This window comes from Heterodontus francisci, chromosome 31 (assembly GCF_036365525.1).
Source record: "Heterodontus francisci isolate sHetFra1 chromosome 31, sHetFra1.hap1, whole genome shotgun sequence".
Classification (NCBI taxonomy): domain Eukaryota; kingdom Metazoa; phylum Chordata; class Chondrichthyes; order Heterodontiformes; family Heterodontidae; genus Heterodontus; species Heterodontus francisci.
Genome location: NC_090401.1, coordinates 31,235,025 through 31,241,871, shown reverse-complemented (window position 1 = coordinate 31,241,871; position 6,847 = coordinate 31,235,025). Strand labels below are relative to the sequence as shown.

General features: G+C 46.0%; 1 pseudogene; it reads left to right on the top strand.

Annotated features, from left to right (window-relative positions):
• The first annotated feature begins 4,086 nt into the window (after window positions 1-4,086).
• On the top strand, window positions 4,087-4,480 carry LOC137346955 (protein transport protein Sec61 subunit gamma pseudogene; annotated as a pseudogene).
• The last annotated feature ends 2,367 nt before the right edge of the window (window positions 4,481-6,847 follow it).

Here is a 6,847-nt window from a genome sequence, read left to right as displayed (position 1 = left end):
TCTTGCAGTGAGAATACTGCTTTCCCCACACTGGACATGCTTTCTTCTCCTGTGTATGATGTCCTCCAGAGTATTTGCATCCTGCCCTTTGTCCATGATCTTTCTGCCCTTTCGGCCTGGAATATCTATCAGCATAATGCAAGGTCCAGTCTGTTCTGCCATGAATATGCTCTAGCTGCTGATTTACAACCTTAGCACTTCTGCACACATCGATTGCTTTCCTGAGAGTCAGTTTCTCCTCTCTCAGTAGATGTGCACTCACTGCAAGATCTCTTATGCCTAATACAATCTTGTCTTTAATTAGATCATCTTTTAGTTGTGCAAATTCACAGGATTCTGCAAGCTGTTCTAATGCAGTCACATATTGATCAATGGACTCTTTTTTACCTTGGGCCCTAATATTGAACACATACCTTTGATAGGTTATGTTCACTTGGGGTTCAACGTGTGACTTCAAGGCTTTCAAAATTTCGGCTGTCTGTTTTTTTTTGTTCTTCAAAGAGATTTAGGATGGAATACACTTTGTAACAGTCTCTCCCCAACAGTGATAAAAGTGTAGCTACTCACGGCTGCACTGGTTTGTTAATTAAATCTGTTGCATTGTTGCAATTTTGCCATTGCGAGTGGATAAACTGCCAGTTCTGTTTCATATCACCTTTCATTTCGACTGGCGCAGGCAGAGGCAAATTTGCAGCCTTGTCTTACCCTGTGCTTTCAGCTGTTTCTTTATTCATTTTCTGTGGCTTCCAGTGGCTTTCAGCAGCTTTTAGCAGTTGTGACCAGTCCTGTGGCCTTTGTTCCATAGCTGTGCTTCTCCACTGCTTTTCATCACTCAGTCTCAGCTCCACTCTGACACCATGTTACGAGCTCACAGGACACCAGTCTGGTGTGTACTGACTCTTTAATGAAACTGGCTGTAATGGCTGCCCCCAGTCAGAGTACCACATGGTAGAGGTCCCATGATTACAGCAAGCCAGGAAGCACATTGGTACAGTATTGCATTTCTATTCCCAAAGAGCTACCTTCACATATCTTCAGCTATTCAGCTATGTCAGGTACATCATCCAAACACAGAATCACTGTCATTCTTCCCTCTTTCATGCAAGATAAGGTGGCATACAAAAGGAGGGAGCAGAACAGAACTGACGGGTGACAAGGACCCCCGCATCTCCTGAGCCCTATCGAGGACTTGGTTCTCCACATTATGGGGCCAGCTGACCAGAGGCCGTGGCATCCAGCATTGCTGATAGCATTGATAATAATGGTTTGTTCCTGCCTTATGCCCTTCTCAACTTCCAGCTCACCCTAATAGTTGTAGTAAAGAGCACTCCCTTTGCCTTTTGTTCTGTGGCATCTCTGTTGTTATCTCTCCTGACCTCTGCCCTATCACACAACTTCCCTTTTATTCTTCCCCCCACCGCCCTTTCACTTGCTCAAAGTCTAATACATTTCTAACTTTTGCCAGTTCTGATGAAAGGTCACAGACCTGAAACGTTAACTCTGCTTCTCTCTCCATAGACGCTGCCAGACCTGCTGAGTATTTCCAGCACTTTCTGTTTTTATTACCCTGCAATATTAAGTGTGGAATATGAGAAGGGTAAGTCTTAACAGTAAGGGCACAATGTTAGAATTTGCCTGAGACTGAGTCACCTACTATTCTGATCAGAATGCAACTGTCCCATTTGACTTCCTGTACTAATCTGTTCTGCAACCACAAATGGCTGTCCTGGTGATTATTAACTATAAAATACAAGCACATGATGCTTGCTTCTGCACATACGATGTAACTATTACTTCTGAGCACTCAACAGCAGGGAGGAAATCTGCAAGAAGAGGGGAAAAGAAGAGCCCTTCTTCCCCAAGGCAATCTGCCTGCTTTTGTCTCGAATCTTTCCTGTTCAAATAAAGTAACTCACTTCGGGCTATTTTATTAAAAAGTTCTCTGGATGACCATCTCCCCCTTGCCTCCCCCTGGCCTCGGACTGACTATTGACAACATGGCCGACCTGCATCATCAGTGATATCAGTGACAGCACTGCCCAGCATTGCACTACTCATGGGCATGGTGCAGGGCTAGTGGTTATTAAGGGTGAGTGGTTAGGATTGGTGTTTGTGGATTGAGCTAGCGGTTGAGGTGTTACGCACTTAGGTTGTTAGGCTTAGTGATTAGGGAAGGAAATAATTATTGACAATGCCATTGTCACTCGATACATCCTTTCTCATTTCATTTTTTGTTTTCCCTCAAGCAGATGAGTCAGATAACAGCTTCATGAATTGTCCACCCAAGGAACCTTCTTTCTGGCTCAAGCTCGATTCCTTCCCTTCGTTCACATTTCTCGACATTTCTCCTGGAAAAAGATGCAGGGATGTTAGATTTTGGGATTCGACACACAAACAGGCGGATCAAGATGTTGGGCTAGTGACATTTAGTCATCAGCTTTCCTGAAAAGGGCTTCTGGCAACAGCATATGATCAGCATCATCGGCTTCCACAGCAAAATCTTTACAAATTAGCCCCTTTCGCCTTTACTGGAGTTGATATAATCAACATCACCATTCACCAGAATGAAGCACTCAGATTTCCATTTATAGTCACAGTGTAAGCAATCCCTAGATTTGGTCGTTTTTTAAAAAAAACAATAAATGGGACATTGGGTTCCCCCATTGTCATCATCCCTAAATCAAAGGGCCCCCTTAAAGCTGCACAACTAATAAGGAATATAAACATAAGAAGAAAGGAAAATTGTAAACTAAATAATAACCTTATACCTAGTGTTGACTATGTGCTCCAGTCCTTGCAGTGTCAACTGGTTGCAAAAGGCCTCACACATACCATATGCATGTTCCTTCGCCAGGGCCAGTTGGAGGATGAGCGGCAGGCAGCCAGAGTGAACTCCCCCTGTCACCGCCCCCCACCCCTCGGCGGCAACGTCCAACCTGGACCGATAAATGGTCACCTAGGCCAGGGCCAGAGGGAGACCCATGAGGAGGTCCTCCAACTTACCTGCCCTCTGTACACTGGGTGGCCACAGATCAGGAGCATGGAACTGGCATGCACCAAAATTTGAGAAACAGCCCCTTTAAATAATGGAAGAGTAGCAGCAACCTCTCAAACTCAACATATACACAAAACATGGACGCATCCAAGTCACTAAAATCACATGCAGCCTGGGAGTCGGTAAAATTGCTTAAAAGGTCTCACAGTGCCAGTGTCTCTGGATTTGATCTCATGGTACAAATGGTCCCTGCATTTGGTATCTCAGGGTAAATGGTCCCTGCATTTGGTCTCAGAGAGGAAACTTGATTGTCAACACTTCCTCACTGCAGTCTGCTGCTTTGTTCCTTTTAACGAGAGGCACAGCAGGACCTTTCCTTGTCAAACGCCTTCTTTTTTCCCATTCCATTCTCCACCTTTTTATTACCTGATACATTTAATTGAAAACAGTATTTAACAGCAGAGTGCAGGGCCCCACTGCAAAGTGTGTGAAAGTCGGGTGCAAACTGAGCACTCAAACCCCAATGAAAACGACAAGTGGCTGGAGAGAGCCGGAAGAAGTGGTTGGGAGATCAGTGAGCACGCAGCAAGAAGCACAGGAGGAGGCCAGAAAACTCCTCAGAGCCCTGGGAAAGAGTGGCATTAGAAAGTTAGAGTGCTGCAAATTCAGCTGTCAGCGTTTCGAGGGACACTTGGGAAAATTTCCTGGTAGGCAGTCTGTCTCTGAGTGGAAGTTCGGATCCCGATTCTTGCAACAAAACAACTGTCTGTGCCAGGTATTGCCTTCATAAACCTCTGCCTCTCGGGCTCTCTTTCCTCCTTTAAAACACTCCTTAAAACCCACCTGCCACCTGTCCTAATATCTCCTTATGTGGCTGGGTGTCAAATTTTGGTTGGTAATGTTCCTATGGAGCACCTTGTGAAGTTTAACACCATTAAAGGTGCTACATAAATGCACGTTGTCATTGTTGTTGGAAATTGCATTGGAACTTGAATGAATTGAACCCATTGAGCATTAGGGCCCAGCGGACTTCTTTCAGTTTACATATAATCTGCACAGCCGCTTCTGTTGCCATTCGAGAACAGCTGCTGATCAGCATTGGATAAAGTGTAAATTATAACAGGTATATACTGTGCAACGTCAGCGGCTAAAGAGTTTTGTCTTCCCAGTAGGAGAGATAGAGAAAACAGGACGCAATGGATCAAGTAATGCAGTTTGTGGAGCCCAGCCGCCAGTTTGTGAAGGATTCGATCAGACTTGTGAAAAGATGTACAAAGCCAGGAAAGAATTTCAAAAGATTGCCATGGCAACAGCTATTGGATTTGCTATTATGGGATTCATCGGTTTCTTTGTGAAGCTCATCCACATTAATAACATTATTGTTGGTGGTTAAGACGTTTAACATGATGAAATGAAGATGGGAGGATACCAAGGAACGTTTATTCTATACTTTATGCTGTAATGAATCAATAAATCATTTTGAATTGTGGAAAAAAAATTATAATAGGTATATTTCATATGTAAGATAAGATTTAATATTTAAAATTGAAGGTAGATATAAATATTTAAGATAAATTTGATATAGTGATTCAATAGTTCGGCAGATTGATTTTTTAAAAAGTGATTATTATGAAAATGATAGTGTAAGTACACACCAGTTTATTATAAAACACCAGTGTATTTCCATTTGTATTTTTGTTAATTGGGTCGTGACTTGTGCGACGTTGGAGGCGATGGCTGGCGCTGTCCTCTCTGGGACCAGGGAGTGAGGGCCCGACTGTGTTCCTTTTCAGCGATGAGGCCGCACCCAAGGTTTACTGCAACTTCTTCTTCTTCGTCTTTGGCCTCCTTGTCTCGGGTGACAATGGGTAAGCACCCGGAGGTGGTTTGTGGAGCAGTGCCTAGAGTGGCTATAAAGGCCAAAAAAAAACCCGTAACTGCTGCCTTCCGTGTTGTGGTCGCTGTGAGGCGACTATGGAGTGACCTCTCCATGGCGCATGCTTGGGCGAATGTATGGAGGTTGTCAGTTGCCCAAGTGTCAAAAACTCCCCCCTCTCGGCCTTTCTGGTGGGGTCCAAAGGAGTGCAGAGCATGACGTTTGGCACCGGTATGGCTGCAGGAACTGCCGGAAACGTGCCAAAGGTGACACATGACTGCCTACGGGGTTCCGCTCCGGATTTTCTGTTAGGGTTTACTCCCTTAGCCTTGGACTCTCCCGAGACGCCTACAAGGCAGTGGGGATGTTACGGCCACTGCTCAGGGATAGGTGGATGCCGGTGGGAGGAGGGGGTGCAAGGGGGAGGGGTGGAGGGAAGGGGGTGCGAGGGGGAGCTGGGAAGGGGGCTGTAGAGGGGTGGGGGGGTGCAGGGGAAGGGGGTGCAGGGGGAAGATGGTGCGAGGGGGGAGCTGGGAAGGGATTGCGAGGGGGGGAGTGGGTGGGGGAGAGGGTGCGGGGGGGTTGAGCTGGGAGGGGGGAGCTGGGAAGGGGAAGTGGGGGGGGGGGGGGGAAGAAGGGGATGCAGATAATAAAACATTTCATCAGTTCCCTTAGGTTCCTGGAATTTATCAAGATGGCTCCTGGAAGATGGCTCCCTCGGAAGCTCCCTTGCTGTGCAACTCTATCCATGGCCATCTGCTCCCATTCTTAGTGCTCTCTCCCCCAATCTACCCTCTTAAACTGTTTAAATTCTCCTGGCTCTTTAATCAGTACATTTTAGCCCTAACTACAAGTTAACAGCTAGTTTAATGTTACCTGGGCCCGCTGCCCTCTCCCAGCCATACCTGCTCTTTGCTTTCTTCATTGAGCACTGAATTTTGCTGAAATTGACATCCAGTTTCCTGGACGCCTGGGCTACCCTTCTCTACCGGATAACATTGCAAAGTACAGCCGGTGATACTCTGATCTTCTATCCTGTTGTCTTCATCGTCCAGAGCGGCCACGGTGTGCGGTAAGTCCAGTGCAGAGAGGAAGGAGCAGCGGAACCCTAGAGTAATAAGACCAAGTACAGAGGGGAAGCAACTACAACAACATTTATAAGCAAAGAAAGGCTCCAAGACCATTACTGGAGATACTAGAGGATGAAACCCCCCTCTCCGCAATTTTAACAGAAGCGATAACCCATTAAATTCAAAGTCAGAATTTTATGTGGTGGCGGAGGCCTAAATGTTGGGGGCTGGAGTTTTACATCACCCCACAGGAGCAGGCTGTGGGGTGAGGGTGTAAAATTGAGTGGGGGTGCGGGTGTGCTACTGTTTCCGTTGCCTACTCGCTCACATTTTTCGAGTGCTGGCGGGAAACAGCCCGCCCCAGGCCAATTAACTGCTATTTAAGGGCCTCCTCCCTCCGCCGCTCATAGATTACAAGCAGTGGGACCTCAAGTGGCTGCTCAGTAAAGCCTGGTAGCCTCTTGCAGGCTGCGCAGGGGGGGTGGGAGGGGTCCTCCTGATCGGACAACCTTGTGCCCCGCTATTTCGTCTTTACGTTGTTTCTGGTTCCCAAATGTTGGAAAGAATCACACTTTAAAACTTGGAAAAGGCTGGAGTCAGTCTTGTTTATTGCACCACCATGCCTTCCGCTGTAGAGCCTGATTCTTGTGTTACATATAACATGATTCCCCAGTGCAGCCATGAATGAGGCCCCCCACTGGAACACTTACACATATCAACTAGTTCCTAGCTAATTAGTTCCGAACCCTTTACAGATAGTATAACAGTATATACATATATAACATTCCTCTTTCTTTAAAACATAATGCCCCTATATCGATATAACTGTCAATATAAACAAAGGTTATCATCCGACTTGTGGAAATAATCTGAACCCCGTTTTAGAGTCTTTTATAGCATGTATTT